At 35.1% G+C, this 17,692-nt stretch overlaps 1 protein-coding gene across 3 annotated transcripts in view; it reads right to left on the bottom strand.

The window, feature by feature from the left end:
• Positions 1-4,610: 4,610 nt before the first annotated feature.
• The window catches only part of PRR16 (proline rich 16), a 271,710-nt gene continuing 258,628 nt past the window's right edge, over positions 4,611-17,692 (bottom strand). For 2 of the 3 annotated variants that reach the window (XR_004423466.1, XM_033109852.1), the window contains exon 3: positions 4,611-5,795. The gene's annotated coding sequence lies outside the window, so the exon portion shown is untranslated. Of the gene's footprint in view, positions 5,796-8,622; positions 8,699-17,692 lie in introns of all 3 variants that reach the window. The other variant, XR_004423467.1, reaches the window with a different exon arrangement.

Genomic DNA, 17,692 nt, shown 5'->3' with positions numbered 1-17,692 from the left:
ACCTGATCTTAGTGTTTTCAGGAATTAAACCACTTACATTTGTTATACCAAATAGACTTGCTCTTACTTCAGTTATTTCTGTGCTCTTAGGATTTTAACTGTTTGTGCTGTTTTCTGCTTTACCCAAGATATAGGTTAGGTAAGATTGGACTTCCTTTTCACCAGTTTTTTTAATGCTCTCCTCTTTACTTTCTTTACTCCAACCTAATTACCCTTATTTTCAAGTCTTCTGAGATTCTACTGTTTCTTTTTTTTTTTTTTTTCCACTTTGCACTGCTTTACCAAGATTTGCCCCAATTACCCTTCATTCAGATTTCAGCTCATAGTTTACTTCCCTCACTGAGTTAGATACACTGGATATATGCTCTTGGCATACCATATACCTTTCTTCATAGAACTTGGCACAGTTGTAATTTTTTGTTAACTAGCAAAGTTACATGTTTAATGTAGTTCTCTCCAACTAAATTTTAAACTCCATCAAAATAGGATCTGTGTCTTTTTTCCCTTACCTTCTTAGTGCTCAATACAGTTCATGTTCCAGAGTAGGCATGTACTCAAGCCCTTTGTGATTTTAATGCTTCTCGTATTTTTCACAGCTAGAATTAAATAATCTAATTCTTAATTTGGCCTTGTTCATGTTAACCGTTCTTCCTGCTCAACTCCTTTTGTTCTCACGAATGTAGTCATAAGTTGCTGATGTGATGTCTGTTTGTCAAGCAGGAAGAGATAACTTCAGGGTCAGGAGAAGAATTTATACATTTGTTTTGGAGCAGAAAAAAATCTCTCCAAGTTAGCAGCAACCAGCTGCTGATGCCCAGAAGTCTGATACAAAAAAGCATATTTGTGACTAAAGAAAGACTTTACTCAGTTCCCTGGAACTCCCGTTCCCCCATTCCCTAGCTAAATAAACCTTCTTTTGCTTTTTAGGGGGAGACAGATTTGAGAGAGCTTGCTTTCCTGTCCTCTCCCTTTAGGCAAATGGAATAAGACTTCCTCTCCAAGCACCAGTTCTCAATGTTTTGGCTTACTAGGATCAAACACAGGAACCTGGATTTTGGGAGGTGATTCTGCAACAGGTGCGTCATAAATAAAGAGAAGCATCTTACCCATGTGAACATGATAATTTTGTGAATTTGGGCCAGCAGGGAGAAAGTTGGAGTTGCATATAAATGTAACATACCTGCACTCTAAAAGCAAATGTCAGGAAGTGGAAATTATAGGCATACCTCAGAGATATTGTGGATTTGGACCCAGACCACCACCATAAAGCAAGTCCTACTGTGTTTCCCCAAAAATTAAGACCTAAGTCCCAGTTAAGATATCAGCCAGACGGACACATTTAATACATTATGACGATGTTCCAGAAGATGACATGACTAGAATAGAATAAATGTAGATTGCTGCACATGAAAAAATAAGACATTCCCTGAAAAGAAACCCTAATGGAGCAAAAATTACATAAGATCTGGTCTTATTTTGGGGGAAACACGGTATTCTTTTTGCTAGTGGAGGGTCTTGCCTTCAATTTGTAAAATACACGGCATCTGTGAAGCTCAATAAAACAAACTAGGCCTGTACCTAATGGTTCAATTTGAAAAATCTGTAAGTAGGGCTATCCAGTGGAAACTGAAGATGGTTTAATAGAATTTGTAAAAGTAATATTTAATTGTGAAGATAAAGGGTAAATTTAAAATTTGCAGATGACAAAAGACAATAAAGTGATGGACAAGTGAAATACCTTAGAAAGTAAGTGTAATTAAAGTTGACAATAAAGGAACTAAATTCAAGGAAAATTTTAGATATTTTTTCTGGTCTGCATGCCATCTCCCCCACCCCCAAATTCACTCTATAAATTACTACCAGAGTTTTCCTGCTGAAGACCAGGCCTGACAATGTCACTTTGCAAAAATCGTTAAGGGCTTTTCACAGACTACAGCATACATAGCACTACTAATAGTTGAGTATATTTAGAAAGTGAAAAACTGTAATTTTTTTTATCATTTATTCTTGATGGATGTTTGGAATAAAGATGGAAGCTCATCTCTGAGCTTCCTATTTATGATTTCAAATAATTCACATCTTGAAGCAATCTGCATGGATTTTTTAAAAATTTGAAGGAATCCAGGCAAACTTCAACTAACATCCCACAGAAACTGGCAATTTGATTCCTAGCTAGATTATTTTCATGTACAATGTCTTGATTTTCAGAGGTTCAAACCATGCATGACAAACTAATCTTCTTCATTATGTTACAGGATGCTCTAAGCATCACAGAGATTCCAGAGAGTAAATCAATTTAAGTGTGCAGAATAACATAATGCGAATTTAGGATTCGGCTCACAGTTTGGGAATAAACCTTATGACCTATTATTTTTTTCATTGTTCAAAATAATGTGTTTGAAGTCATCTGGTGGTTCCAATTCAGGATAGTGAAATAGGAAAATCCAGGGCTCACCTCTTCCCCTGAACACACTGATTCTGCAGCTACATATGAACAACTTCCTCTGAAAAGAAATTCCTAAAAACTGAACAACTCCTATGCATCAGAATAACAAGAGAAGGTTCCCCATGATGAAAGAGGGTAGGAGTGGCTGGGACAAAATCTCGCCAGAAACCCCAACCCGAGCACGTCAACCCACAGCAGGAGGAAACTCAACTCTGAGCTTCTCCCTGAAGAGCGAAGGGTTTGAACCCCACATTGGACACTCCAACCTTTAACACCTGTTTGGGGGAAACAAGTCCCCCCATACATCTAGCTTTGAAAACCAATGTCCACAAGACCCACAAGACTAGAAGAACTGAGGAACGGCTCACGCAGGACTCACCTGCCCCAGGGCTCAGTGCAGAGGAAGCCATCTTTCTGCTCTCCCTCTGCCTCCTTCCAGGCGGCAGGGACCATCTTTGCGTTCTCGCCAGAGGGCACCAGCTTTTAAAAAAAAAGCCAGGCTATTTTTCCTCTTTTTCCTGGTGGGTGTCACCTATACACTCTCCCTCTGTCACTCTCCAAAGCGCCAGGAGCTCCCGGAAAGGCGCATTTGCACATGCTCACCCCCGGTTTTTGCCACTGCTGCCAGGGGGACGCCTCTTCTTCACCTGGCTCTGGAGACTGGGGGCAGGGCGTGGATCCAGGTCTCGCGAGATTGTAAGGATCCCGGGGAGTCCTGAGCCGACTACCGGCCCTAGGGCACCACAGACGTCCTACTGAGACACACCCTTAGCCTTTCTGAGAAAGACACCTATTTTCTTGTCAGAGATTTGGCCTGAGGAGCAGACTTCCGGTCTGGCCCACAACGAGGGTCTGTGGAGGACTCTGAACCAAGAGGCCAGTGGACACAATCTTTGAGCTCGCCGTCTGCCTCACTGTAGCTGACAGATGTGTCCAAGAAAGACTTTTAGGCCCTGTATAGTGCCCCCGTTTTGCAGCTGCTGCCAGGAGACACCTCTACATGGCCTGGCTCTGGTGGCTAGTGGGGCTTATGCTCCTGGGCCTCACAGGACTATAAACAAGGGAGGAAGGGTTCTAATATGGCTGCCACCCACAGGACACAGCAAGAACTCAAGTCTTTCTGGGAAAAAGGCCCATTTACCATTCTAGCTGCACCTGAGGAGCAGGCTTCTAATTAAACACACATTCAAGGGCTGACTATAATTCTTTCCAGAGACTTTGAAAGCCTGACACTGTCTTCGTGCTCTGTTCTAGCCACCTCCAGAGGGCCACAAGTATAACTAACTATACCTATAACTATAGTTAATAACACTGAATTCAATATTTGAAAGTAGCTAGGAGAGTGGGTCTTGAAAGTTCTCAAGAAAATAAATTGTACCTACGTGTGGTGATGGATGTTAACTGGACTGATTGTGGTAAACATTTTGCAATATATGCAAGTACCAAATCATTCTGTTGTACATCTGAAAGTTAAAAATGTTATGTCAAGTATGCCTCAACAGAAAAACAACAGAAAAATTTGAGCTGTACACTACTTATTGGTGGTAGCAATGATCATAAATACCGACTCCAGCTGGTGAGCCTCAAGTAAGGATGAACACTTTGCTGACACTAAGTAAGCCTTTGTTGATTGAGTTGCACTTTTGTTCCAGTATGCTTCCTTAGTCATTTTGATGTATAACACACTGATGGAAATTCTCAGAAGACTTCTGCTGAGGTCTCATTGGGTATGATTAATGGCCTAAAATAATTATCTAATTTTTATCTCCTGGAGCAGATTTTCAGCAAGAGAACAGGGAGAAAATCCTTTCTGATACAATACCCAAACTTTGTTTTCTAGCAATGTCCCCATATATTAAACTAACTGAACATAATTAGTATAACTAGAATATTAAAGTAACCCTTGACAAGAAATTCATGGTGAAAATATATCATTTCTTCTTCAGAGTTTAAGAAATAGCACAATTTTATTCCACAGAAATATTAGAAATTTCAGTCTTCCATTACTTCTGAATGAATGAATATGATAAAAGCTGTTAATAAACCATAGGAAACTTATCTTTTGTGTAATTAAAACCGAATCAAATAAGCAACTACAAATAATACAAACAACACATTTATTTAGAAAAATAAACTGAAAATGCTGTTTGTTTGTCTGGTACATTTTCCCATGAAGCATAGATAAATGGCTATAAAAAACTGTTATATGTCAAATACAAATTACAAATGATTTTTTTTTAATTAAGAGAACAAATAGATGTTCAACACAAATGTTTAGTGTACAGTTCACTGTATTTGACTTGTTGGCTGTTAATGATATAAAATGACCTTCATTTAAAAAAAAAAATCTTGATCCCTTTTTCATTCATTTGACCACACTAATGCTTTTTCATTATTATTCTGTAGTTGTTTCTGAATCTGAGACAAGACCTTTTTTTTTAGATAACTGATTTTTATAGAAGCAAAATCAATGTCTGCAGAATTCTTAAATATTTCCTTTTTGGACTCTTGCAAGAAACTGCTTGTTGTGGTCTCAAAACGCATGGGACCATCTGTGCAAATAATAGCACACATCATTACCCTGAATGGAAGTGACAGTGCAAATATTAGAAGTGCATTGAGAAGTAATCAGTAAGAACTGACCTTTCCCCTCTCTCAACCAATATGAAGTGAAGGAGTGAATGCAGAAAGTTTTCAAGCAATTGACAACAATGCTGTCATTCCATTATGGCTTTAAGGGTATACACAAGATGGCAAACATCCTCTCTCTCTAACAGCAACATTCTGTCTTAATACTGTTCATTGCTGCAATGCTCCTTGTTCGTTCAGTATCGTTTTGTCTACGTATTTGCAATGGTGAGTAATTCTGACTAGAGATACCTCCTATCTCTGTACTTTCACCTTCCCAAATGATAAATCAATGTACAATTTACTAGGGTAATTGCTGAATATAAATTTTTGTGGGTTCACATCTGGGAATATCTATTTTCATGGTGAAATAAAATGTTTTGTTGTTGTTGGCTTGCTTGTTTAGTCCTTTTCATCTATTTTTTTTCTTCTTTTTTTTATTTATTTAATCTTCTTGATAATTTCTGAGCGAAGAGATTTAAGGCTGTGGCTTTTTTTTTTTTTTCCCTATGGCTCTGCTCATGGCTGTCAGACTAGAGGCAGATGATTTTATGCAGACCGTATCTGTGATCATTTGTGCTCCAAAGTTGAGGGATTTGCTGCTCTGAGATGGACAGGTTCCTGGTTATTTCAAAATTAGATCTGGCCTCAAGAAGTCATAATGATGAATCTGAAGTGAGAAAAATGAGCTGACATGCCTCCAAATAAAGACCTGAAGGAGCTGTCAGAGAAGGAAAAAAAGACAAAAGATCAGTTTAAATAGAAGGTATAGTTAAAAAAAAAACACATACAATGTATTAAGAAGGAGGCAATCATTTATTAGTAGTATACATAATTTAAAATTGTTTGAATTATCAAGAATTTTATTGTAAATGTATAAACATATTTTAAACACATATTCCATTTAAATTTCAAATATAAAATAACAAGTGATTCATCAAAATTTAGTAGTATGCTTATATTTCGATTAAAATATCTTCTCTTATCTCTGACAGTTTTTAAAACTTCAGATATATTTGTCCACTTATAAATATACCAACTTCTCAAGTTATTTCATAAATTTTCAGACTATAAACTGTGAATATATATATATATACACATATATATTTGTATATATAGATATATATGTGTGTATATATATATATATATATATATATACGGAGAGTGCCAAAAATACATATACACATGACTTGTATTCATCTTTTGTTATCAGTATATATTGAGTATTACAATTTCAATGCAGTTTTTCCCTTTCTTAAAATGTGTATACACTTTTTTGGCACTGTGTGTGTGTGTGTGTGTGTGTGTGTGTGTGTGTATCTCATCCTCAAAAATAGTGAATCAAGCAATCATTTTTATTATGGTAGAGACTTCATTTAAAATAGAAAATATTTTCAAAACACTTTGAACAATGTAATCTTTCATTGAAATCTATATACTCTAAATTTATTATCTAATGCCAAAAGGATATTATTTTCTTTCATGCAGCTGTAGTGCCAAAGTAAAGAGATGTCTTCCTTTACTTCACGAATATCTGCAACACTTTCAAATTAGAACCTTAAAATAATTATATCCATATTTTTAACTGACTTAAAAAAAACAAAAAAACAAAAAGAAACCTAGCCATAATTCTCATCCTTCTCACCCAACATCAAACATGCTGAACAACTCCTAATGTGGCGTGTGTCTATGGCTTTCTCATTAAGTTAAGATATAATAAAGAATATTTATGCAATGTCTTACTATAATCGGTTCAGAAAGTTATTAAAACAAATCTGGTACCATAATTAATTGATTAGCAAATTAATAGAAAAGTCAAACAGAGAGTGATGGCTTTAAGTGTACTTTTAATCCCCAAAAGTCCATCTGAGAATCTCATTTTAACCCTTTCATTTGGGGGTAGGTGAACCCTAAGTTCATGGTGCTTTTTCCAATACAGACACACAAATATGAGGTATAATCAAAAGATATGGTGAATGTTTAAATAAAAAAAAGTTATTATAGTAAAATACACATTGCCATTAATCCCCCTCAAAACACTCCCCCTCACTTCGAACACACTTATCCCATCGTCCTTGCCCCTTTCTGAAGCAGTTCTGGAAGTCATCTTTCATTTATGTCTTTACTTCATCCTCCATCATGACAATGCTCTGTGTCACACATCACTTCTGGTACAGCAATTTCTGTCAAATAAAAACATTACGGTGTGTCCTCATCCACCTTATTCACCATATCTGGCATTGTGTGACTTCTGGCTCTTCCCCCAAGTCAAAATGACCATGACCATGAAAGGAAAATATTTGGAATGGATTCAGGACATAGAGGCAGCCACAACGAAGCAACTAAAGACACTCATGAAAGAGGACTTCCAGAACTGCTTCGGAAAGTGGCAAGAACGATGGGATATGTGTGTTTGAAGTGAGGGGGATATTTTGAGGGGTATTAATGGCAATGTGTCTTTTACTGTAATAAACTTATTTAAACATCCATTGTAGTTTTTGACCACACCTCGTACACACACAGACAGAGTAAATCATTTAGTCCTTCTGTGATAAACCCAGTCATTACCATTCGACTAGTTTGATAAGAATTATTTTTAATTGTTATTTCCAACTACCAAGACTAAGTCCTAGTACTAAATAATTTAAATAAACAAACATTCAAAATAATAATAAAAAAAAATCCTTTCTCTCAACTACAAGAGTAAAACTAGAAAAATCACCAAACATTACTAGTCAATGTGTGTGTATCAAGGGCTTACTTTGGCTCATCTTTAAAGATGTTCTATGTGAGATAGAGAAACAGTAGAAAGCAATCTTTCATCAAGCACTTGCTTAAGGAGATGCAAGAGCATATCAGTATAGAGGAATGTTGAAGACTACACTGTGGCCTAAACTGCACTTAATCCAACAGCATTACTTGCATCTACCTATTTGTGCCATTTTTGTATCTAGAAATACAAGCCTCCACATAGGTAAAGGAAATGGGTATGCAAGCTGTTACTCATACATTAGGAACAGACCCACAGTAATTATTATCTTGGTTTTACTATTAAATAAAAAAAGTATGAAAAACCAACAAAGGTGACTTTCCGCGAACATATAGGAACATAATTAATGTAATTGGGGCAAAGATAATTAAATGTGTCAATAATATTTTCATAAATCTGAAATATAGAAGTCTTTAATATTATTATAGCTTAATAAAATAGGTGAAACAATCTATCATTCATTCAAAAATATATATTCACTACCTACTGCAGACCAGATACTGCTCTAGAAACCATGAATACAAAAATGTAGTCTCCTGCCCTCCAAGGCAAGGAGACAAACAAATATCATAGTAAAAGATTGGTGCTATAATGCATGTAAGTATGAAGTAAAGAATGAGCATAGGAGTAGAGGCCCACAGAAGATGGCATTTGAGCTGAGATTTGAGGAATGAGTTGGATTTTGCAAAAATAATACATTGTTAGTTATGAAACAAGGGTATTTCAAATAAAGGGAACTGCCTGGACAAAGACACAGGAACAGGGGAGAGCACGGTACCTTCAATAGTCTGTAGCATAATATTGAAGGGAGAAAATATAGTTGTTTCTGGAGAGGCTGGCAGGGGCCAAAGCATCTTTTTATACCATGTAAAAAAAAAGAAAAAAATAGATTTTTATCCTGAAGGTAACAGGAACTACTTACTGAGGAATTCTGAGGAGGAGAGTGGCTGGAGGAAGTGCGGAAAGTACAATGCAGGGAAGACAGAGTACATATGGCAGATATTTTACAGCAAAGGAAAGCCATCAGCTGAAGGCAGTAACTAATAACTCCAGCTACACATGCTTTCTTAGTGGCAAACTGCAGAGCAAAATAACCTATTTATTCTTTCTAAATCAAAAGCTTCATTTAATTTCCACCTATTCAAGATAAGAGCCAACATTACTTATGAGTCTTTTCTTGTCCTACCATTTTATTTTTTTTATTTTTTAGGTATCTCCTAGAAGCACATATTCACCTCACAGCCCTCAGTGACCATACATTAAAAGCAAAGAGTAAAATCTTCTAACCAATAGACATCTGTATCTGCTGTTTGAATTCTAAGATGGGGAATTAAAGGAATGCATTTAACTTACTGAGTTTTGAAGATTTGTTATAGCTATCTGGGCCTCTCCCTATATGGTATCAAATATCATGTATAATCTATCAACCTCAGGCTCAAATATTTTTTCCCACTAAAGAAAACCCCCAAATAACTTTTCATATATAATTTGCCAATTTAAAAAATCTGTAAACTTCCATTATTATATTATATTTTTAAATACATATCTTTTAAACCTCCACATTTTTGTATGTTTGCTTCAAATATGTTGATATGTAATACATCATCATAGTTATACAAGTTAAATAAATGTACTTAGTCAGAATTCAATAATGAAACATAAATCACATACACTAAGATCCTGTATTACCAACAAGGACTTGAATGCTCATGGAAATGCTTTCTGACCCATACTTAGATCAGTTGGGTTCATTACTTCATTCTGTTCCAAAAGGCTTTGTTTAAAACTAATTAAAATTTTCTTTACTTTTTGATGGAGTAGGTCAAAGTTTTTAAGCACTTCAAGGGTCATATTTTCATTTTAGTAAATTTTTCCAGACCCAAGTGTGATATGCAAAATATGAACGATACTAGATAATTTTTAGGCATTGAGTCATTAAATGTCAAGTTAATTAATTTATGTAAGTAGCATCTTAAGTGACTGATAGCACTTTTACACACTAAGGGCAACATGATTTTAAAATGTCAAAGACAGCAAGCAAAGCTAAGGAAAAGCTAAAAATATTACAAAATCTCCTAACAGAAGTATCTCATACTGCTATATTTATTTGTACCTTGGCGGAATTTTTGTAATTCTCTTCTTTATAATATATATTTATTAAGTATAAATATATAAATTTGTTTATATGAAATACATATTGCTATAAAATGTATTTTATAAAATAGTATTTATTTATAAATACTTCGAGGTGTGACAAATAAGTTCACCAACTCATCCTAGAAAAAGTGCTACATAGCTCATTGCTGAATATCACTACAGTTACTTCAAAGTACTCCCCTTGGGAAGTTATGCACTGACACCAGTGCCTAGTCCACCCTTCAAAGCAAGTTTGGAACTCATTCTGCAATGGCCATCAGAACTGTCATATTACCCTTGATGTCCTGAATGTTATCAAAATGTCTTCCTTTCAATATTTCATCTTTGGGTAAAGAAAAAGTCACTAGGGGCCAGATCAGGTGAGTAGGGAGGGTGTTCCAATACAGTTATTTGTTTACTGGCTGAAAACTCCCTTACAGACAGTGCCTTGTGAGCTGGTGCATTGTCGTGATGCAAGAGGCATGAATTGTTGGCAAAAAGTTCAGGTCATGTAACTTTTTCACACAGCCTTTTCAGCACTTCCAAATAGTAAACTTGGTTAACTATTTGTCCAGTTAGTACCAATTCATAATGAATAATCCCTCTGATATCAAAAATGGTTAGCAACATCATTGCAACAAAGTTCGTGAACTTAATTGTCATAACTTTTATATATTATATACAAGCATACATAATTTAAAATATTTTATCTATGGGACAATGTATCATGTGTCTTGTGTCTGCGGAATTTTAAGAAGTTATTCCTATGAAGACACCAAAATCATTTCAAAGAAAATCTGTCTTATTTCCCCTAACAGCAATAAGAAGTATATAAAAAGTTAGATTTCTACTACATCGAAACAGTGGGCTAAATATTTCACACTTTACTTATTATATCAAGCTATGTGGTAGATACTCTTACCAGTCATTCTCCAGGTAAGGAAATTTTGACTCCGGTGAGATTAAATCAAGGTTAGCACTACTACCTATAAATCAAATTTGCTACCCCCACACCACTCACTTGGTGCTATAACCACAGAGATGAATTATGACAAATAATGTGGCCCACATAGACTAAAATATTTACTATTCTGTCCATTTAAAGAAAAGGGCAATCCTGTTTGAATATAAATTATTATATTACTTATGAATTTAAGTTTATATTTCGCCAGATGGATTGACAATCATTTCAATAGCAGTTATTAAATTATCTATATCTCTCTATGTAACAATTCACATACATACATGATTGTATTTCTGGATGCTAGTCATTCATTATCTACCTGGTATACATTTTAGATTCAGGTTTTTTGTTTTGTTTTGTTTTTCTCTATTTAGCTAAATTTTAAAATTATGTGGGCTAGCATTGGATTTATAGACTAACTGAGGCAGAAATTGGCATTTGTACAATATTTAGTCATATCAGAAACATTTTGTTACTCTTTTTTTTTCCAGTTTTTTTAGTTGAATATATAGCTGTCATTCTGAATTTACTGCGTTATAACTCAGAGATTAAGGCCTGTTTGGTAATCCAAATTCCCAAATATTAGCATTTCCTAAGGTGAATAGAGGGATAGCAAAAACACTTTCTTCCCTGTGAAAAGAAAAATGACCGGCGATAACTTTCTAGCTGTTTCCATGGAAACCTGATACTGGTAAGAATGTCAGCTGTATTATTAGGCAACTTTGCTTATGATAAAAATAAATCTTGATTTATAAACTGCATCTGGTCTAGGAAGATTGTGAATGACTATAAATACCTTGTTGGATTTCTGAGGGTGGTGTATTCTTGTAACAGGTCATATTCTTTGTTTATGGGCTGCTATAAGAGATACTGATTCCTATTTGAGACTTGGGAAGTGTTAGCCAGGGTAGGTCTCTCACCCACCCATGATCTCAGACTCTCATACCTGATTTGTTACTTTGCAGGGTTGGAGAAAGACTTTATCCTAGACACTTGTGGGAACTCGCATGTTGGAGAATCTCCTGATATTACCCTACTGGCATGTTTTATTGCCTCATATCCTTCTAATGAAATCATTATCAAGTGTGGTCTATTGGGGTCCTGTGAGATGGGTTGTCAAGTTGAATCTAAAACTGCTAAGGGTGGGTGTTATACATATGGAGACACTCTTTCATTTATGAATTTATCAAATTGTCATTGGCTTCATATTCTGTGATGTGCAGAGGACTAAGTGTGGTCAGGAGTAGGTATGGGGGAAGATTGCGCAGTGCCTGCAACTCATTGTATAGCTTAAAGGTATAACTATCACCTGAGTTGGCTCTGAATGGTGCCACTGATACGCCGATCTCAGTCATGATAGGCCTACAACAAGGAAGTCCGGTGGGAAACAATTTTAAATACAAGACTTAGCACCACACCTTTGGGAAAAAATAACAAAAATAAACAAAACAATACAGTGAAAGACGTTGGGCAGAGTTTCCTCAAGAGGTGCAAAAATGTTTCAAAGGGCTTTCAATGATAAAAATTACAATTAATCCCTTTTACCCTCTTCTATCACCTTCCTTCCCCCTTACTCTCCGATAGCCACTAAACTATTGCCTGTGTCTATGAGTTTTTGTTTCTTTGGCTTGTTCACTTGTTGCTTTCAGTTTTATATCGCACATATGAGTGAAATTATGTTTCTCAAATTTTTCTGTCTGACTTATTTTGCTTAGCATAATAATCTCAAAATACATCATGTTGTCGAAAATAAGAGTATTTCATCTTTTCTCATGGCTGAGTAATATTTCATTGTGTAATTTATACCACATCTTCTTTATCCAATCATCTATCGATGGACACTTTGGTTGTTTCCATGTCTTGGCCACCGTGAATAATTCCACAATGAACATAGAGATACATATATATTTACAGATAAATGTTTTCAGATTTTTTGGTTAGATACCCAGAAGAGGGATTGCTGGGGTGTATGGTAACTTTTTTCTTAATTTTTTGAGGAACCTCCGCATCATTTTCCATAGTGGCTGTACCAATTTACCTTCCCACAGGCAGTGTATGAGGGTTCCTTTTTCCCCACAACCTTTCTAATACTTGTTATTGCTTGTCTTGTTAATGATAGCCATTCTAACAGGTATAAGGTAGTTTTGATAAACATTTCCCTAATAGCTAGCAAAGTTGAGCATCTTTTCATAAATCTGTTGGCCTTTTGTATGTCCTCTTGGGAGAAACATCTGTTCAGGTCCTCTGCTCATTTTTTAATTGATTTTTTCTTTCTTTTTTTTTCATTGTTGCTGTTGTTGTTGAGTTGTATGAGTTCTTTGTATATTTTGGATATTAGCCCCTTATCGGAGGTGTTGTTTGCAAATATCTTCTCCCATTTGATTGGTTGCCTGTGTGTTTTGTTAATGGTTTCTTTTGCTGTGCAGAAGCTTTTCAGTTTGATGTACTGCCATTCATTTATTTTTTGCTTTTACTTCCCTTGTCTTTGAGGAGATTTGACTGGGTGGTGATTATTTACTGTAAATTGTACACTGGAAACCTATATAATTTTATGAGCCAGTGTCACCCCAATAAATTTAACAACGACAAACAAAAAAACTCTTCCCTCTACATTAAATATTATCATAGCGTAGCAAAAAAATTTCATTTAATCTGGTTCTTAATAAGATAGATAGACAATGTGTTACCAATTTGAAAAAGAATGTAGGTGAGGCATTCTTGGTAGACAGATAAAAAGATCTAGGTGATTTTTAAAAGCACTGTGTATTATTTCCTTTAACCCATTTAATATGTTTTATATGTTAAGCATGTGGTTCCACATTATAATAAGTTTAATTGTTCTAGTTATTGTATACATATGTATAGAACTTAATACAAAAGATTAAATTAGAAAAAAGCTAGTTGTGCATGCACTTCGTTGTAAACTTTAAGTTCTATTAAACATCTAGCTACTCTGGAAAAATCATTTTTTATTTTATGCTCCACAAACTATGAATATTGAGAAAATTACCTTGAAAATGATCATTTTAATATGAGGAAAATGGCATTGCTAATTCTAGCATCCTGTTTTAAGTTGACACAACTAATTTCTTCTCATGAATTATCTATGAACTTTGTATATTGTAAGTGTGATTCTCTCAGAGCTGCCTGCTTTTCTGAGCCCAGCAGCAGTGCAGGTACAGCCTATGGATTCTGTACATCCATGAGCCAAACACACTGAACAAACTTGTAGGTACTGCTTGATATATTGAAGTTAATTAGTAAGTGTACATGTGCCTGACAAAGCTGCAGTTTAGAGACATGATATTTAAGTCTTTCAGGCCACACGGTCATTTTCTAAAATAAGTTCCTGATACCCTGAAATATCATACACCTCAGAATTGCCCTTCTCATCTGAGCTGGTGCATCAGGTAGTGACATTCAATAACACTAGTTCCAAATTACCAAGGACAGCTACAAAATTTATAGGGTTCAGTGAAAAATGAAATGCAGGTGGCCCTTGTTCAAAAAGCAGGAGAAAAAAAGCTTTGTCCTTTCTTAGTCTGTTCATTCATTTGCAATTTAATGTCATGCTCCTTCCGGTCCAGGTTGAGTGCAGACCCCTCTCCAACTCCTAGGGTTCTGCCTTGTAACTCAGAGCACATCATATGGCCAGTGCTTGGTCCCCCACTGAAACAGGGCAGCAGCGATCTCTAGGTATGGGGAGGGGAAGTGGGTGGTGAATGTGGAACCATGCCTCAGGGGAAGCGTCAGTCCCCCAGCATGTTCTCTATTTACCCCATTGGACTTCCCTTACAAAACACAAATTCAAAGATAAACCCCGAGTACAGAAGTGCTTTTGAAGACAGGACCCTGTGCAACTTCAATGGTCACAAGCCCAGGAAGCCAACCCTGCAAGTCTGTCCCAAACAGGGTATTTCATCTTTCTCACTGTAAGCCTTCACATTGCAGTTCAAAATAACATCAGCCAACTGACCAGCTTTGCCTAACATTAGGCTCTATTTTTTTGTTTTTCATCCAGCAGTGCACATGAAATACAAGGAGTAACAGAAAAATCAGTTTAAGGAATGCCTTAAAATATGTACATGCCAAATACAGTGGTACCTCGGTTTTCGAACGTAATCCACGAGTTCTGAAACGTTTAAAAACAACCGACAGCTAGGCCTCAGGAGCTTGCACTCAGCGGAAGCCATGTGACATGTTTGACTTCTGAGGCGTGTTCGAAAACCGGAGTGTTTACTTCCAGGTTTACGGCATTCATAAACCAAAATGTTCGTCAACAGAGACGTTCGAAAAACCGAGGTACCACTGTATTTGTATTCATTTTTATAAGTAAATTTAAAATGTCCACTGGTTAAAATTTTGACACAAATATTCTATTATAGAAAATAATAGAATATTTATCTACTGTGTAAACTGGCCCTGAAAACTTTACCCTCTAAAATAAGCACATACCGGTAGTTTGTAAAGTCCATCTATAATGTACAAGTACTTGACAAATTAATCTGGTGAAATTCTGTAAAAAAATTAGCTATACAAATATATAAAAACATAGAAGTTCTCTTCCTGTGGAACATCTGCATTCACAAAGCAAAAAACCTATTCTTACTATAATCTTAAACAGTATTTTTCTGTTTTGTTTTGTTTTGTTTTTTTTTATATATGTATATGTCCATGTAGAATCACATCAGTTTGGAAAGTGTGTTTTTAGTTATTTTGCCAATTAATGTAAATCACTTTAAATCAGTTTGGTGATATAATTTTTAATAATGATAGAAATTACATTCTATAAAGGATATTTATAGCAATGAGGTTTTTATGTTGTGGTAATGTTTTATTTATTAATAATATATTTATAATTATTTCAATATAAGTATATATAAATGACTATTAAAAAGCATATCTTAAAAGCCTAGCTCAGACCTGTTTTGGGATATTTTTGTCAACCTTTTGAAAAAATTTTATCATTGTTACATAAGCGTTATAACTATCATAATTAAAGTCATCCATAGAAAAGGAGTAAATGATGTGGGAGAAAAAAGTATTTTTTCATGCTTTTAGATTCCAAGTTGAAAATATTATCTTGAAGAATACTTCCTAGAAATTTTTTCTACTATTTATTATGGTCACAAATGAACCAATAAATTAGTCAATATTACCAACCTTATGAATACGTGCAAATCCCAATCACTTAAAAGATTTTCCTTCTACAGTATACATGCAATATATGCTTCCTTGCTTCATTCATTTATTGATTCACTCAATCATTTATCTAAATTATGTGCAAGCCTGTGGTTCTTTCCTTACTGTTGGCTTCTGTCAAACTCTTAATATCAGTTAAGTTTTAAAAAATGACCATCTGGCATTGTTGATCAAATAGCAAACTCGTGCAAATTCTAAATACAGTGCCCGGTGTGATATCATAATTTTGGAGTCCTGAGCTCAAAATTCCTTCTCACAGCACTTCTGCAGGCCTGGACAAAATAGCCTTTGAGATTCAGTTTCGTACTCTGTTAAAAAAAAAAGGGGATAGACATAATATCTACTTTGCATGGTTGATTAAGAAAGTAAATGAGAACATGAGTAAACATGATTTTGTAATATTAATGCATTTCCTTTTTACAAAGAGACAAAAACATTGACCATATATGTATGTATATATATGGTCAATGTTTGTTGAACTATATATATATATATATATATATATATATATATATATATATATATATATATTTATTTCAACAAACATTGAATAAATAAATAAATATATATATATATATATAAACATATATATCTAGACACATACATACAGAAGGTGCCAAAAAAATGCATACACATTTTAAGAAAGGATAAAACTGTATTAAAAGTGTAATAATATATACTGATAACAAAAGATGAATACAAGTCATGTTTGACTTCTACAATTACAAGAGGTGTTCAAAGTGATTACCATCAGCGTAATTTTAATACAGTTTTTTCCTTTCTTAAAATGTGTATACTTTTTTTGGCACCCTCTGTGTGTGTGTGTGTGTGTGTGTGTGTGTGTGTGTGTGTGTGTGTGTTAGATAATTCCACAGGAGCAGTGAACAAGCTGCCTGAGAATCTAATTCTTAGAAAGATCCTAAGGTTACTTGTGCATGTTGACAGAAGAAATGCCTTCATCCTGTGTCCCATTTCCCACAACTGAAGAAGGCCACAGTAATGGATTTGCCAAGAAATAAAACCAGGGTGAAAATCATTGTCTTGCTCACTTCCTCCTGCTGTGATTAACAATATAAGCATTAGCCATTTTGCAACCAAACAGTTACAAATACTTTCTAATATTTAGTTACTTTAGGTCAATAAAATGCAGAGTGTAAAGAGTACCAAAATGTAAATGCTAAAGGAACCAATTTAGAAAAACAGTCACCAGGATGCTTTGTCTTTTTCCATGAATGCAGAAAAACACACTAAATGAGGATATTTACTTCATACTCAGAGGAAGTAGCGGGATTCAGTTATACAAAATGTGGATGTTTACTTACCCTGGCTCTCCTTGATCCTCACTAATGGTGTTCAGAGAACAGTTTTGTTTTTGTGTTTGTTTTTTCATTTCTGAAAAATCTCTGCTTTCACAGTGTTTTCATTAGCGTAGGCAAGCAGGAAGTTTACTCATGCTAATGACTGTAAATTGTTTTCTCTAAAGCCAAAAATGTTTTTGAAACCCCTTCTTCTAAATCCCTTTATTTCTGCCCCTCCTTTTAATTTC

This window comes from Rhinolophus ferrumequinum, chromosome 7 (genome assembly GCF_004115265.2).
Source record: "Rhinolophus ferrumequinum isolate MPI-CBG mRhiFer1 chromosome 7, mRhiFer1_v1.p, whole genome shotgun sequence".
Lineage (NCBI taxonomy): Eukaryota > Metazoa > Chordata > Mammalia > Chiroptera > Rhinolophidae > Rhinolophus > Rhinolophus ferrumequinum.
This window is presented reverse-complemented; position numbering and strand designations above follow the sequence as displayed.